Genomic DNA, 18696 nt, shown 5'->3' with positions numbered 1-18696 from the left:
GGCAGCAACTGGATGAACTTGTGATGATGCAGCTTAGTTTCACAAATCATCCAGAAAGGACAGTGAACGGGGGCATGTCGATAACAGGGCACAGAGTATTTGCCAATTTCATTCCATGTACTCAGTTGGACAATAACTATACTTTACAGACAGGTGCATGTACAGTATACGCAGCTATCAGCACTTGAGAGAGGACATGCAGTTGGATTAATCGACGAACTGCTTGAAACTTAAATAGGAGCAATGTTACTATTCGGCGATGTTGGTGGGATGGATGAACCATGGCAGAACACAGAGTCAAGAAGAAAGCAGTCGACCTAGATAGACAATAGAATGGGAGGACAAGCAATCAGACACATTCAGAGCCCCAGATTCAACAGTATCATCAATCCAACATGCAACTGGTGCCACAATGATCATTAATAGGTGGCTCACAGAAAGGGACTGAGCTCACGGTGCTCCTTCCTCTGACTACTGACGACTGTACACTAATAAACCCACCTGAATTTGTGTCTGACACAAGGTGAGAGTTTCTACTGCTTGTCTTCATGCTTGGCAAAACCCCACCTTGACCAGTAAAGTCGCCAGGTCTCTCACCAATTGAGAATAATTGGGCCATTATTGGCAGGGCCCCCCAACCAGCTCTGGATTTTGACACTCTTCCACACCAGCTACAGAAAATTTGGCATGATATCCCTCAGGAGAATGTCCAACAACTCTGTCAAAGCAAAGCTATATAACTGCTTGCATAAGGGCCAGAGGTGAATCAATGCATTATTGACCTGCTTAATGCTCTCTCTCTCTCTCTCTCTCTCTCTCTCTCTCTCTCTCTCTCTCTCTCTCTCTCTTGAATAAATCATTCAATTTCTCTTAAGTTGTAATCATTTGCTTTCCTGTAGACCACATTCACTGATTTCTGTCCCATTCAAGTAATTTGTGATCCATCATTTTTTAAGTGACTAAAGACCCAAGAGCCACAGAATGATTGCCCCCACAATCTGAACTGGAAACAGAACACAAAGCAAACATTATGCACCATTCTGTTATTGGCTATAGGATAGCCAAGCACATTCCTTTAGACAGTCATTGCAACTTTGTTTTGTCCACCCTCTGCTCTGGGTATTCATAATTACACGCCACTTCTGACGCCTGTGAGAAGTTCATACACTTCCTCGTCACTGAGTACTTTCCTGTTACATCAGAAATAGCAAAACTATTTTCAGTGCACATAGTTTATATACTAGCCACTCCCAATAGTACTGGTTCAGGCTCTAACAACAGGAAACAAAAGCAATAACTTTTACATGAAATAGAGAATCATACATAATCCAAACAATTTACCAACAGCTAGACAACTCTTTGGAACTACTCAACAAGGTTATTTAAAAATTAGCAAGAATCATTTAAGGAGTCAACATAATACTCATCAATCAATACAAACATTTATTCTATTATGGGACCGATTTCAAAACTTAAGAAATCAGCTATTCCCTACAAATTTACATATCAGCTAAACTACTTGACCAAAATGTATGGAACAGCTCAATTTTTCATGATTTTGAAGATGCTCTCATAGTAAAAGTTGGTCTTATTAATTAATACTTTAACCTGTAAGAGATTCTGACCAATTTTAGGTAAATAATGTGGTATAAAACTAAGAAATTCATGGCAATGACAGGCAGGCAAAGTATTAAAACCAAACAAACACAATAATTGATTTTATATTACTTCACACTGTCCCTTGCAGGGCAGGCAAGGAGTACCGAGTGCCCAGATTAAAGTCCACAGCCACCTATAGCACACTGATCAAAAGATCAATGAACTCAACTAAGTAAAATGTCACAAACTCCACTAGTCACAATTATATGAATTCCAGTGACATACAAAATAATCCAGAAGGATGCATCCAATGAGCTTGAGTCGACAAGTCACTGACATTATTTCCAGGTAATATTGGTTCACTCAATTCATCCTCTTTTCTTCGTTTACAGTAAAACAATGAACCAAGAACTCACTGTATGCTGTCATTTTTTTTCAAAATATGACTAAAATGAAAGGACACCGTGACAACAGTTATTGTCAACAACTCGATACCTCATTCTTCCGAGATTGTCCTAAATGCTTTCTCCGAAAATTATTTCGAGCAGTTAGTCCACGAACCCACGCAAATTGTAAATGGTTGCGAAAACACACTTGACCTCTTAGCCACAAACAATCCAGAGCTAATAGAGAGCATCATGACTGATACAGGGATTAGTGATCACAATGTCGTTGTAGCTAGGCTCAATACCATTTCTTCCAAATCCACCAGAAACAAATGCAAAATAATTTTATTTAAAAAAGCGGATAAAGTGTCACTAGAAGCCTTTCTAAAAGACAATCTCCATTCCTTCTGAACTGACTATGCAAATGTAGAGGAGATGCGGCTCAAATTCAAAGATATAGTAGCAACAGCAATTGAGAGATTCATACCTCATAAATTGGTAAGAGATGGAACTGATCCCCCATGGTACACAAAACAGGTCCGAACGCTGTTACAGAGCCAACGGAAAAAGCATGCGAAGTTCAGAAGAATGCGAAATCCCGAAGAGTGGCTAAAATTTACAGACGCGCGAAATTTGGCACGGACTTCAAAGCGAAATGCCTTTAATAGGTTCCACAACGAAACAGTGTCTCGAAATTTGGTAGAGAATCCGAAGAAATTCTGGTCGTATGTAAAGTACAAAAGCGGTACGACGCAGTCCATACCTTCGCTGCGCAGTGCCAATGGTACTGTTACCGACGACTGTGCCACTAAAGCGGAGTTATTGAACGCAGTTTTCCGAAATTCCTTCACCAGGGAAGACAAATGGAATATTCCAGAATTTGAAACACGAACAGCTGCTAGCATGAGTTTCTTAGAAGTAGATATATTAGGGGTTGCAAAGCAACTCAAATTGCTTGATACGGGCAAGTCTTCAGGTCCAGACTGTATACCGATTAGGTTCCTTTCAGATTACGCTGATACAATAGCTCCCTACTTAGCAATCATATACAACCGCTCGCTCACCCATAGATCTGTACCTACAGACTGGAAAATTGCGCAGGTCGCACCAGTGTTTAAGAAGTGTAGTACAAGTAATCCATCGAACTACAGACCTATATCATTGACGTCGGTTTGCAGTAGGGTTTTGGAGCATATACTGTATCCAAACATTATCAATCACCTCGAAGGGAACGATCTATTGATACGTAATCAGCATGGTTTCAGAAAACATCGTTCTTGTGCAACGCCGCTAGCTCTTTATTCGCACGAGGTAATGGCCGCTATAGACAGGGGATCTCAAGTTGATTCCGTATTTCTAGATTTCCGGAAAGCTTTTGACACCGTTCCTCACAAGCGACTTCTAATCAAGCTGCGGGCCTATGGGGTATCGTCTCAGTTGTGCGACTGGATTCGTGATTTCCTGTCAGGAAGGTCGCAGTTCGTAGTAATAGACGGCAAATCATCGAGTAAAACTGAAGTGATATAAGGTGTTCTCCCCAGGGAAGTGTCCTGGGACCTCTGCTGTTCCTGATCTATATAAATGACCTGGGTGACAATCTGAGAGTTCTCTTAGGTTGTTCACAGATGATGCTGTAATTTACCGTCTAGTAAGGTCATCCGAAGACCAGTATCAGTTGCAAAGCGATTTAGAAAAGATTGCTGTATGGTGTGGTAGGTGGCAGTTGACGCTAAATAACGAAAAGTGTGAGGTGATCCACACGAGTTCCAAAAGAAATCCGTTGGAATTCGATTACTTAATAAATAGTACAATTCTCAAGGCTGTCAATTCAACTAAGTACCTGGGTGTTAAAATTACGAACAACTTCAGTTGGAAAGACCACATACATAATATTGTGGGGAAGGAGAGCCAAAGGTTGCGTTTCATTGGCAGGACACTTAGAAGATGCAACAAGTCCGCTAAAGAGACAGCTTACACTACACTCGTTCGTCCTCTGTTAGAATATTGCTGCGCGGTGTGGGATCCTTACCAGGTGGGATTGACGGAGGACATCGAAAGGGTGCAAAAAAGGGCAGCTCGTTTTGTATTATCACTTAATAGGGGAGAGAGTGTGGCAGATATGATACACGAGCTGGGATGGAAGTCATTAAAGCAAAGACTTTTTCGTCACGGCGAGATCTATTTACGAAGTTTCAGTCACCAACTTTCTCTTCCGAATGCGAAAATATTTTGTTGAGCCCAACCTAGATAGGTAGGAATGATCATCAAAATAAAATAGAAATCAGAGCTCGAACAGAAAGGTTTAGATGTTCGTTTTTCCCGTGCGCTTTTCGGGTGTGGAATGGTAGAGAGATAGTATGATTGTGCTTCGATCAACCCTCTGCCAAGAACTTAAATGTGAATTGCGGAGTAGACATGTAGATGTAGAAAGGCCTAAGTGTACCGCAGCGCAACACGTGCACTCGCAACCTGGCCACTTGTATCTCAAGTACCATGTGTGACTCCATCACTGTTGAGTGGGTGTCAATGGCAGTAGAGCATGGGTACAGCTGCTCCACAAATGAGTGGCATATTGATTAAAAACTCTTATGTAAATAGCTTCTTACAGAAATTGAAAATTTTGAACATACTATACCTAAGTACACTATGTCAGGGTAAGTGATGAAAATTGTATTGTAGGTAGTATAGAACTAAGAAAGCAGGATAATATCAAGCTTGATTTGAGATTTGTCAGGTGAGGACCCAGATGCTTTTTGAGGTGTGGGGTTTGGACTTCAGCACCTTAGCCTCCCCCTGGATCTGCTACTGCCTCTTCTGAAGGATAAATCTAGACCTAAACTCTAATGAGAGCATTAAGCAGCCATGATTTCTGCGCATCTTACTACAGCATCACAAAATTAATCACTTCCATGAATAGTTTTTGGTTAGGTGTTTACTGAGATACATTTTGAGCAATGTATAGTCAGCCACATCTAGTTTAACTATAGTGAACATAAAATTTTGCTAACGTTCAGTGAAGACATACCTGAAAATTAATTAGGGTCCTGTACTTCCGCTTTCTCTCTGTACTATTTTCAGTCAAATAATTCATGTTTATCATTTGGTGCCATTTCACATACAACTTGTCTTGAAATGTTGGTATAGCCATTGCACTTTACATAGTTTTGAGTTATCAAGAAACAGGTACTGTTGCACAATGGAAATAGGGCACAAGCAAAAGTGGTGGGTAATTGTGTTTCTCTGATTATTTAAAAAAAAATAATAAGGGAAGACTAAACACCCAAACACTAGATGTTATGTATCAAAAACATTTTCAGCCACTCACTCAGACTTATGGTGGACAGACCATTCACACAAAAAAATGCACTTAATATGGGCAGGATAATTCTCACATTGATGAAAGGAGAAAATATAAAAATGCAGTAAATGAAGCAGGCAAAAAGGAATACAAACGTCTCAAAAATGAGATCGACAGGAAGTGGAAAATGGCTAAGCAGGGATGGCTAGAGGGCAAATGTAAGGATGTAGAGGCTTCTCTCACTAGGGGTAAGATAGATACTGCCTACAGCAAAATTAAAGAGACCTTTGGAGATAAGAGAACCACATGTATGAACATCAAGAGCTCAGATGGAAACCCAGTTCTAAGCAAAGAAGGGAAAGCAGAAAGGTGGAAGGAGTATATAGAGGGTCTATACAAGGGCGATGCACTTGAGGACAATATTATGGAAATGGAAGAGGATGTAGATGAAGATGAAATGGGAGATACGATACTGCGTGAAGAGTTTGACAGAGCACTGAAGGATCTGAGTCGAAACAAGGCCCCCGGAGTAGACAACATTCCATTGGAACTACTGACGGCCTTGGGAGAGCCAGTCCTGACAAAACTCTACCATCTGGTGAGCAAGATGTATGAAACAGGCGAAATACCCTCAGACTTCAAGAAGAATATAATAATTCCAATCCCAAAGAAAGCAGGTGTTGACAGATGTGAAAATTACCGAACAATCAGTTTAATTAGCCACAGCTGCAAAGTACTAACACGAATTCTTTACAGACGAATGGAAAAACTAGTAGAAGCTGACCTCGGGGAAGATCAATTTGGATTCCGTAGAAATACTGGAACACGTGAGGCAATACTGACCTTACGACTTATCTTAGAAGAAAGATTAAGGAAAGGCAAACCTACGTTTCTAGCATTTGTAGACTTAGAGAAAGCTTTTGACAATGTTGATTGGAATACTCTCTTTCAAATTCTGAAGGTGGCAGGGGTAAAATACAGGGAGCGAAAGGCTATTTACAACTTGTACAGAAACCAGATGCGAGTTATAAGAGTTGAGGGACATGAAAGGGAAGCAGTGGTTGGGAAGGGAGTAAGACAGGGTTGTAGCCTCTCCCCGATGTTATTCAATCTCTATATTGAGCAAGCAGTAAAGGAAACAAAAGAAAAATTTGGAGTAGGTATTAAAATCCATGGAGAAGAAATAAAAACTTTGAGGTTCGCCGATGACATTGTGATTCTGTCAGAGACAGCAAAGGACTTGGAAGAGCAGTTGAACGGAATGGATGGTGTCTTGAAGGGAGGATATAAGATGAACATCAACAAAAGCAAAACGAGGATAATGGAATGTAGTCGAGTTAAGTCGGGTGATGCTGAGGGTATTAGATTAGGAAATGAGACACTTAAAGTAGTAAAGGAGTTTTGCTATTTGGGGAGCAAAATAACTGATGATGGACGAAGTAGAGAGGATATAAAATGTAGACTGGCAATGGCAAGGAAAGCGTTTCTGAAGAAGAGAAATTAGTTAACATCGAGTATAGATTTAAGTGTCAGGAAGTTATTTCTGAAAGTATTTGTATGGAGTGTAGCCATGTATGGAAGTGAAACATGGACGGTAAATAGTTTGGACAAGAAGAGAATAGAAGCTTTTGAAATGTGATGCTACAGAAGAATGCTGAAGATTAGATGGGTAGATCACGTAACTAATGAGGAAGTATTGAATAGGATTGGGGAGAAGAGAAGTTTGTGGCACAACTTGACCAGAAGAAGGGATCGGTTGGTAGGACATGTTCTGAGGCATCAAGGGATCACAAATTTAGTATTTGAGGGCAGCGTGGAGGGTAAAAATCATAGGGGGAGACCAAGAGATGAATACACTAAGCAGATTCAGAAGGATGTAGGTTGCAGTAGGTACTGGGAGATGAAAAAGCTTGCACAGGATAGATTAGCATGGAGAGCTGCATCAAACCAGTCTCAGGACTGAAGACCACAACAACAACAACAAATTCTCACATTGAGTTCATAAAAACAAGGAATACAGATATTCAAAGTATAAAGATTGAACATGGGAGGATATTTATCATTATACAATTTTTCTTGGGCTATTCTTATATTGGATGTGGAGTCCCACTTAGGTTGATGTTTACTTACTTTGTTAGGTAGTTGATGTGCACAGGGAAACAGCCTGGGCCTAGTTGTGGAAATCAACATTCTCTGTCAAGATCTCATCTGCACTGTTACTGTTAGTAAGGAAGCTTCCAACTTGAGTGATTTAAAGTAAGTGATATATTTCATAGTATGACCAAAAGGCTTGTTTCAATTCAGCTCGAAAGAAGTGAATATAGACATAGCTCTTTAACAAAGGTGTAGATATTTTCAAAAAAGACTCAGCTCAGAGAATTTCCCACAAAATACTGAGTGTGCCACAGGTTGACCTAGCATTAATTTTAGTCTGATTCCTCACAAGTTATTAGTGATATTTTGGTGGGATTACCTCTGTCACCAGTGCCAAATCTGCATTGTTTATGTTCCAGATGTTACACTACATGATTGATGTCAGTGAGAATATTAACATTGCACATAATATGATAGCAGTACACTTACAGTTGAAATGTTAAGATATGTTGACTAACAAGTGGCTAAGAATTTTGTAGTTAAAAATTTAACAGACCGCCATCTATAATTTCCCACTTCCAGATATCGGTAATTGTACAACACCTGCAAATCTAGTAGACCAAGCTTTCAAACCCATATGAAAAATGACAAGTATTTAGCACTATCAACGACAAAAATAATCACTTTCCAGACAATTACTATGGAAAATGGAATTTTCCAAATGCAATTACCAATATAGATGAAAAGTGCAATAAGAAAATGTTTTACTGACAGTGGTAGCAGTTGTTATAATTATAAAAACCAATATCCAATTTGAACACTGTCTCAGATGACAATTTTAGATTAATCTTCATTGTGAGTGACAGAGCAGGAAAAAAGTAATGAGGGTGGTTTTTGGGCTTCCATCATTCAGTAGTAACATCTACCTACTTAGAGATCATCCCATTAAATCCTTTGAAGGTAACAGTTTTCACAAGGGGAGAAAATACACAACTGTCTCATTTCAAGAATGGAAACTGCCACATATGCATTCAGTCGTACAACTTCCAAGTGGAGGCTACCAAAAGTCATGTGAAACACTTTTATAGCAGTGGAGAGAATGGTTGAATGTATCTGTTTACTAGACACTTTAGAAATGTTTGTAGCTTTCATTGAATATAAAATCTAAATAGATCTTGAGAGGAATTCAAAAATTCAGGCCATCAAATGACATGAAAGACTGTCATGCAGTCTTTCAGTAGTTTTTGGGGGTACAATAATAAAATTAATCAGTATTCAAATCTTCAGAACTGATTTTCATCTACTCAAAATATCCACGGGTATGCTGCCGGTCTATAGTGTCCAACGGGCACAATATTTCGGCCATCATATATGTCGCCATCATCAGGTGAACTGACGCACTGAGCTCCTGTGAACGTGCCGGCACGGAGATCCGTATGCTATGGCTGCTCAGAGGGAACTGGGTTCGGTCGCACAAAACCGACACACACACACGCATTCATAAAGAAACCACAATCCCTTTACAATGCTATGGATGAAATATAATGTGCACTACCCGAGTTTGTTTCATTTTTATGTTTAACTACATTGCTAATATTCCCTACAATATCTTCTCTGTATGTTGTATATTAAAGTTACCATTTAGAGGAACAACTTTAATGCAAACTTACCAAAGCAGCTGAGTGATTATTTAATGTTAATCTTTGACAATTATTAAACATTAAATTTAAACTCTCTCCTCAATCCCTTGTGTCATTTACCATGCACCATATTTTATGCAGTGTTGTGCATTGTTACATTTAAAATTGACAGGATATCTGATTTTTTTAAAATTAGACTGAATTGGCTTCAATTGGCTCTGAGCACTATGGGACTTAACTTCTGAGGTCATCAGTCCCCTAGAACTTAGAACTACTTAAACCTAACTAACCTAAGGACATCACACACATCCATGCCCGAGGCAGGATTCGAACCTGCGACCGTAGCAGTCGCGCGGTTCCGGACTGAGCGCCTAGAACCGCTAGACCACCGCGGCCAGCAATTAGACTGAATTACTTATACTTCATGACAATTTACGATTATTCACATACCACATCACAAACACAGATTAGAGAAACAATGGTAAAAAATAGAAGCCACTTACCACAAAGTCTGGATCAGTACATACTTCATTTGTTCCCTCTTTTCCAATCCTAACAGGTTTATTGTAGTCCATTAGTGCACTTCTAAGTTCCTGAAAACCAAGGAATTGGATAGAAACAATCATATTCTGATTCCATTTTTACTATGAGATACAGTTTAAATAGGATATTTCAGTCCACTAGCGGCGACCAGAAACGACAGCCACTACATTGACAAGTTAAACATTAACTGAAGAACAAAGAAAGGCCAATGACAAGTACGTTGATTTACAATTTACGGTCTATAAAGAGTAGAATTTGCATTTCTCAGTCACGAATTCTGCACTTAAAGTCCTTAATTTCTAGACCCACTTGTCATTCCACATTTTGTTCACTGCAATATCTAGTTTCAGGCTGACAGGCACAACATGAAACGCTACTACCACTACTGACTGTTCACCAGGTTGTTAACCACGCTTTTATAGCATTAAATGTGCGTTCATAGCTGCAACCCCCGTTTAAAGGGGCCGACAGAAGCGTCCGATCCCACCCGTCTGCTTTGACCCGTGACGTAACGGTGTTGTGTGTGACGTCATGACGGCGCGGAGTTTGGTTTGAGTGTGGCTGTCTCCAGTTCTGTTTTATCTTATTTTATTTACTTTTCTGATCTGTTCGTTCTATCTCGTGAGATTTTTTTTAAAATTTAAAAACACTTATTACTTATTTTAATTATCTGTTTCCTCGAATTTCTGTTTTGGTTTATTATATTTATCTTTCTGATCTGTTCGTTCTATCCCGTGATGTTTTTTTTTTTTTTTTTTTTTTTTTTTAAAGACAAAAAACACTAATCAGCTACTGAAGCATCTTTATCTTCTATGAGTTGCGGCGGTTACGACCCCTGGGGAGGTGGGTGGGTATTCATGGCTGTCTTCACTTACACGTTGTAGCTACGCAAGGCGTCTAAATTTGTTTATATTTAGTTTGCCCCCCACCCAAAACACCCCATTTCCCGCGCTTGTCCCGTTAGTGTCATTAGGCTTCTTGTGGAAAGTGTGTGTGTTTGTTTTTGTTTCCGCCATATTTGTGACGTCATGGGTCAAAGCAGACGGGTGGGATCGGACGCTTCTGTATTTCCCATGCTCATGCTGGCAATTAGTTAACGGTTATAGCCAAACGCAATCCCAATAAGTATCACTGAATCTATATATTTTTTTTTTTTCTTCAGCCGGAGGTATTGGTAAAAGCGCACTTACGGTGTCACCTGCTGTTGTGTTGCGTGCTGATGTTGGCAACAACTCACGTAATGAGTCATGGGAACTCATATGATGAATAATTAATCTATTGTCGGCGGAAAAAGATAGTTCATTCGTAATATTCTGATTCACACACAAAGTAGACTAGAATTTTCTCTGCGGGGCTAAGTCTTTAATCACATAATATAAATTTTCGGCAACATCGGAAATAAGACATACAAGTTATTGCAATGACGAACGTACATCACGCTACATTTGCAACTACACTTTCGCGTTGAGATTCGCGGATTCAGGCTGCAACAGAAACTAGGACTCTATTACGCTATTTGTTTCTGTAAGCACACACTCCAGATTTTCAAAGCATGGTGGAACTGCTGCAATACATAAATTAAGCAGCTTATTTTACGAAGTTATATATGAATACCTATAGAGATTTTATCCGGAATGAAAATAGCAAGCACTTAAAGTGCTATACTTGCACGCAGACCCTGTATTTTTCATAAATGGATGTATATTACACTAAGCATGAAATACTCGTCGGAAAATTAAGTACGTGTGACACGAACCTAAAACTTATACCCTCAGAAAATACGCAATTCACATGCTGTCCCAATCCATCATTAAAATCGCCAAGGGTTATATTCAGAATGAAAACACTGGTGTGTCTGCTCAATATCATTAAAATACTACGACGTTCTCGCAGTTGCCACACAATTACAAGACAATCACAAACTGGTTCATAAGCTCAAGCAAACGGTAATAGTGTTGAAACGTGGCGGGAGCTTAATGCCAAAACAATTTTTCGTCTCTCCTAACATATTCCTCTGAAACACAACACGGACACTGCTTAGTGCTTGTCTTCTACGAACAGCCAATACAGGCATAGCATTTAGTTCTGAGAAATTAAGCTGTGGAAGAGTGAACCACTGCTCCGTTTTTGCAATATCTATGGAATGAGCATTCAAATTCCGAGAACAGAAATTTTTGTCATCAACAAACATTTGCTATGTTTGCATGCGACACAGTTTCTGAGAGACAAAAACTGAATTTCGAAATCCGTTTACCATTGTTGTACATATTGCAGTGTGATTTGATATTCTGGTTCGGTCAATATCGGATTCTCGATCGTCATTTGTTTTACACAAATTGTCTCTGAAAATCAGCTGGTTGGGTTCAATATTTGTAAATAATTTATTCGTGTCATTTGTGATGTTTCCCCTAATGAGAGAATACGAATTTGTAATGAATGAGAGTGAATTCATGCTACGATGTCTTTGAAACATATTTATTCCTTGCGAAACTTTTATTTTGCACCCTCCAAGATCGCGCTCTTTGTAGAGGAAAATGCAAAGTGATCACGAGTGGAACGTAATTGTACTCCAGCATTCTGGGGAATGGGAATGGCTGAAATACTTCCACATGAGGAAAAAAGACACATTCCTGCTTCTATGTATGTTACACTAACGGATTGTCTCTAGCCATCTATTTTGTTCGTGAGCCACTGGCAATAGAGAATAGAGTTGCAGTAGCTATTTATAGATTAGCAAAGTTATAGCTACTTGATTTGGTGTGCATAAATGCTCATTACACAAATATTTGTATCCTTTCGTTAAGGCTGCCCACAAAATTTATAAAATTGCGTGAAAAGGGAAGCAGACAGACAGAGCAATGAGTTCTTTTCAATGACTGGATTCCGATAAGTCTTAAGAGTAGTAGATGCCACACATATTCCTCTGTTATTCCTCAGAAGGAATAACCGAGGTGTCCGATACCGGCCGTCATCAAGATGGCTGACACAGCAATTTCGGCCTTGAGCCATTTGGCTACCAAACCGTCACTCTTTCCAGACACGAACAGGTGTAAACAATGCCATCACCCAAGAAAAAAAATATAACCAAACTAATTTGAAGAGGAACACGAAACAACCGCAGGGAGTGCAGGATTTGAACGGGACAAACAAAATAGACGACATTACAAATATAAAACGCATATTAAAAAAAAGTTAATCAGAAAGCCTGATTGCCAACCAACTCTCGTTCCAAATAGTAGTACCACTCTACTTGGCTAGAGCTGTGTCTACGTGGGCTGGTACACAGCACAAACGTTCAGTTCTGGTACAGGATATAATGATCATCTGGCATAGTTACTTACAGTACCCCTCAGATATCATTTATCTCAGGATAAATCTATTGTATATAATAGATACTTCTGCATATTAAATAAACAATACTTTCAGCTGCTGCTGTCCAATGAATTGTAGGGTAATGTCTTTAGAACACCTAAAGCAAATGACAGGTTCTACTATTTCATAACAAAATTCAGTGAATATTTTGAAACAGCTTATCCTAAAAAGAAGTTCAAGGGAAAAAAACAACAACAAACAAACAAACCACAGACCTGGGCTACAGCAAAAGTCAGAGTATCCTGTAAGACAAAGATAGCTTCATTTAAACTTTCAAAAGCAAACAATCATCCAGATGTTTCACATCATTAAACAAGTATAAATTAGATCTGAAGCAAGTTATAAAAAATCCAAAGTTAACAGAAAAAGACTCATTGATCCAGGGAGTAGTCAAACAAGACTAATGCATTATGGAAAACTGTATGGCAACTTAATGGGGAGAAGGAAACTCATAACAATATTGCTCTATTTTGTTATGGATTTGTACTTTGTCACAATTGAAAAGACACGGGTTCCCAGGTAGATGCTGTATTTCTTGACTTCCGCAAGGCGTTTGATACAGTTCCCCAGTCATTTAATGAACAAAGTAAGATCATATGGACTATCAGGCCAATTGTGTGATTGGATTGAAGAGTTCCCAGATAACAGAATGCAGCACGTCATTCTCAATGGAGAGAAGTCTTCCGAAGTAAGAGTGATTTCAGGTGTGCCGCAGGGGGGTGTCGTAGGACCGTTGATATTCACAATATATATAAATGATCTTGTGGATAACATTGGAAGTTCACTGAGGCTTTTTGCGGATGATGCTGTAGTATATCGAGAGGTTGTAACAATGGAAAATTATACTGAAATGCAGAAGGATCTGCTACGAATTGACGCATGGTGCAGGGAATGGCAAGTGAATCTCAATGTAGACAAGTGTAAGGTGCTGTGAATACATAGAAAGAAACATCCTTTACCATTTAGCTACAATATAGCAGGTCAGCAACTGGAAGCAGCTAATTCCATAAATTATCTGGGAGTAGGCATTAGGAGTGATTTAAAACGGAATGACCATATAAAATTAATCGTTGGTAAGGCAGATGCCAGACTGAGAGTCATTGGAAGAATCCTAAGGAAATACAGTCTGAAAACAAAGGAAGTAGGTTACAGTACACTTGTTCACCCACTGCTTGAATACTGCCCAGCAGTGTGGGATCCGTACCAGATAGGGTTGATAGAAGAGATAGAGAAGATCCAACAGAGAGCATTGTGCTTCCTTACAGGATCATTTAGTAATCACGAAAGCATTATGGAGATGATAGATAAACTCCAGTGGAAGACTCTGCAAGAGAGACACTCAGTAGCTCGGTGCAGGCTTTTGTTGAAGTTTTGAGAACATACCTTCACTGAGGAGTCAAGCAGTAATTCCTCTCTCCTACATATATCTTGCGAAGAGACCATGAGGGTAAAATCAGAGAGATTAGAGCCCACACATAGGCATACTGACAATCTTTCTTTCCACAAATGATACGAGACTGGAATAGAAGTAAGAACCGATAGCGATACTCAAGGTACACTCCACCACACACTGTCAGTTGGCTTGCGGAGTATGGATGTAGATGTAGATGTAGAATATAGTGACTGAAAAATTTCAAAAATTAGTTGCGAAAGACAGCTAGGATCTTGCAACTCTTGAATTCAACAAAAACAGCATGTTCTTCTGTCATGTTAGTCAAGATGAGCTATTAAAAACTATACACTGTCATTCAGCAGATGTTGATGACAGACCTAATCACACAATGAAAATATCAGCAAACTTTATTTTCAGACCCTTATTAGACACACACGGTTCTTTGCTGTACTAAGACATTTTCACAGATCTTCTAAAAACTGCTAAAAATAATACCTCTACATAAGAAAGGAGACTCCCAGGAAATTTTAAATTATATATCTGTAGCATTATTATCCAGCTTGTAAAAAATTTGTGAATGAGTGTTCCTAGTCCAGCTAGCAAAATGTTTTGGTCAGAACAATATACCGTACCAGCAGTATGCCTACATGATTTCAGACAACTGCGTTTCACTGGGAGTACTGCTTTTAATCTTGTCAGCTTCAACTTAGAATCAGTTCACAAATGCTCCAAAACTTCAGTTACTTTTTTAGATTTGACATGGGCTTTTGATGTTACAAGTCATTTAACAAACTCAAATGTTATGATGTGCGAGGTCTGCCAGATGATTGGCTGAGATGTCAGCCTATTTAAGTAATAGATCTCAGATTACAAAGGTCATATACAAGTACAGCAGCACTGCCCAGAACTGCTTTTCAGAGGCATCCTTACTATCACACAGTGTACTGCAGGGTTCTGTCTTAGAGCCATTTCTCTTTCTAGTCTACATTAATGACTTGCTCTCATGTGTAAAGAATGCAGAAGCAATACTGCTTACGGAATCAAAAGATAATAATGACTATATCACTTCTACATTCGTCATAGCACATTAAGTTTCCCAGTAGCTCTATAGAAAAAGAAAAAAAAGTTACTTTCCATATTCAGATCTAGCAAAATAAAAATGCAGAGAAGCCACTAACTCAAGTAAACAGCCAGGACATTCAAAGTGTGACTGAAACCAACATTCTACTTCCTTGCCTACAAAAAAGTGTAGAGGAGAACTGTCACACAACATTCTTAGCCTCACAACTCTCTAAGTTAACATATGCAATCAGAGAGCTACCAACCAATGTAACTCACAATACTGTAAAAACTGTGTATTTTTCTCAGATACTCTCACTGTTAAGATATTGAGTTTTTTTTTTTGGGGGGGGGGGGGGGAGGTTAATTCTCCTTGTGCCATAACCACATTTATGACCGAAAAAGAGCATAATGAAAAGTAAACAATAGAAGATTATGTAAGTTTTTTTTTTTTTTTTAAAAGAGATTACAGTATTATTCATCTTCCCTGCATTTACATTTTAGAAAGAGTGTTGAAAAACTATGAAGAAGAAGGAGACTTCTCTATTCTAAACACTGCAGTGGATGAGAACCATGCTAATTTAAGGTAAAATAGTCATGTAAACTATTCCAGCACACCTCTGTTTCAAAAGAATACTTGTCATTCAGGTATAGCATTCTATAATAAGCTGCCAGAAATTATTAAGAGCACCAATCATATAAATGCATTAAAAAAGTTATTAAATGCTTTTTTATCAAAGAAATTTTTGACAGTATGTCTGATTATGTGAGTTACAACAAGACTAATTCTCTAATATCATTATGCTCTGAAATATTGTCCAATGTCCGTCATACATTGTATTTATGCCAAATGACAGTCAACATCAGGAAGAATTTACCACCAGCAGCTGTACAACAAACGTATGCTTCAAAAGCATTATCTTATCTAAAATCAGTAACAGTACCAGAAACAGTAACAGCAGCAGCTCTGAGAACAACAGGAGCAGCATCAGAATCTACATCAGGAGAAACAACACCACTGGAGCTAATGGCAGGAGCCTTGTCAACAACAATAACAGAAATCTACATCTACATCCATACTCCGCAAGCCACCTGATGGTGTTTGGCAGAGGGTACCTTGAGTACGTCTATCGGTTCTCCCTTCTATTCCAGTCTTGTGATGCCTCTGTGCGGGCTCTAATCTCTCTGATTTTATCCTCATGGTCTCTTCGCAAGATATACGTAGGAGGGAGCAATATACTGCTTGACTCCTCGGTGAAGGTATGTTCTTGAAACTTCAACAAAAGCCCATACCGAGCTACTGAGCGTCTCTCCTGCAGAGTCTTCCACTGGAGTTTATCCATCCTCTCCGTAACACTTTTGCGATTACTAAATGATCCTGTAATGAAGTGTGCTGCTCTCCGTTGGATCTTCTCTATCTCCTCTATCAAACCTATCTGGTATGGATCCCACACTGGTGAGCAGTATTCAAGCAGTGGGCAAACAAGCGTACTGCAACCTACTTCCTTTGGTTTTGGACTGCATTTCCTTAGGATTCTTCCAATGAATCTCAGTCTGGCATCTGCTTAACCGACGATCAACTTTATATGATCATTCCTTTTTAAATCACTCCTAATGCGTACTCCCAGATAATTTATGGAATTTACTGCTTTCAGTTGCTGACCTGCTATATTGTAGCTAAATGATAAGGGATGTAATCGCAGCGCATTACACTTGTCTACATTGAGATTCAATTGCCATTCCCTGCACCATGCATCAATTCATTGCGGATCTTCCTGGATTTCAGTAAATTTTCCATTGTTACAAGCTCTCGATATACCACAGCATCATCCGCAAAAAGCCTCAGTGAACTTCCATTGTCATCTACAAGGTCATTTATGTATATTGTGAATAGCAACGGTCCTACGACACTCCCCTGTGGCACACCTGAAATCACTCTTACTTCGGAAGACTTCTCTCCATTGAGAATGACATGCTGCGTTCTGTTATCTAGTAACTCTTCAATCCAATTACACAATTGGTCTGATAGTCCATATGCTCTTACTTTGTTCATTAAACGACTGTGGGGAACTGCATTACCTGCACCATTGTCAACAAAACCATTACTCAAAACCAGGCAATGCAGACCTAAGGATGCTTTATTGGAGTCAACTTCAGCTGTAACACCACACTTGCACTGGAAATGAGGGAGATGTGGCAGCAAATATTAACGAGAAAATATGTCTTAGACCAAGGAATTCTTTTTTTGAGAAGGTAGACAACAGCGTTTCTGTTCTTAGGGAAGTTAAATTAGCCAAAAGAGCAGTAAATATAGCGATTATCATGCAACTAATGAAAAATTGAGTGTTTCTCATGAAAACATAAGTGGACTACCAACAAGTCAGCTCTACTGTCCATCAACATAAATAATAATAATAATATTGAAATGATAATTAAATGGATACCCTAGCTGCAAACAGGTGTTGATGTACTTCATTGGGGACATGTTGAAAATGTGTGCCCCGACCGGGACTCGAACCCGGGATCTCCTGCTTACATGGCAGACGCTCTATCCATCTGAGCCACTGCAGGCACAGAGGATAGTGCGTCTGCAGGGACTTATCCCTTGCATGCTCCCTGTGAGATCCACATTCCCAACATGCCCACACCACTACATTCGTAGTGTGCCTAACAGATGTTTGCCCATCATACTCATTACTCGTGGCAGATTAAACTACCAAGTCCCGTACGAGTTCGGGCATAGCGTGTGCGTTTGCACAAGAAGGTCAATGGGCGGGAAGCCATATTTTAACTATATATGACAGTAGTATCTGTTCCCGAAAGAACAGGGGAGACATGTTGGGAATGTGGATCTCACGGGGAGTGTGCAAGGGATAAGTCCCTGCAGACGCACTATCCTCTGTGCCCACGGTGGCTCAAATGGATAGAGCATCTGCCATGTAAGCAGGAGATCCCGGGTTCGAGTCCCGGTCGGGGCACACATTTTCAACATGTCCCCAATGAAGTACATCAACGCCTGTTTGCAGCTAGGGTGTCCATTTAATTATCATTTCATTTCTAGCAAAGCTGCATGGTCATCCATGGTAACTGTTCTTTTGGGAACAGATACTACCGTCATATATAATAATAATATTATTAACAGTAGTCATGCATTTTGTTTCAGTGAACATTATATGAGAGATAATTTTGAAATTTTGCAGATAAGTGGTTACTGACTGACAACACATTGCTCTAAAACTATTTCAGAAAAGGTAATGCGGTCATTTACGTGAAAAAGAACTTATCATATAGGGTCACTATATAGAGCAAAAT

The 18696-nt window shown here is 39.4% G+C and overlaps 1 non-coding gene across 1 annotated transcript; it reads left to right on the top strand.

Moving 5' to 3' along the window:
- The first annotated feature begins 18287 nt into the window (after positions 1-18287).
- Trnat-ugu lies at positions 18288-18362 on the top strand. Its single transcript has one exon. It is a non-coding gene; the product is annotated as a tRNA-Thr (tRNA).
- Positions 18363-18696: the final 334 nt, after the last annotated feature.

This window comes from Schistocerca americana, chromosome 11 (genome assembly GCF_021461395.2).
Source record: "Schistocerca americana isolate TAMUIC-IGC-003095 chromosome 11, iqSchAmer2.1, whole genome shotgun sequence".
NCBI lineage: Eukaryota > Metazoa > Arthropoda > Insecta > Orthoptera > Acrididae > Schistocerca > Schistocerca americana.
Note: the sequence above shows the minus strand (reverse complement) of the source record. Positions and strands in the feature narration are given on the sequence as shown.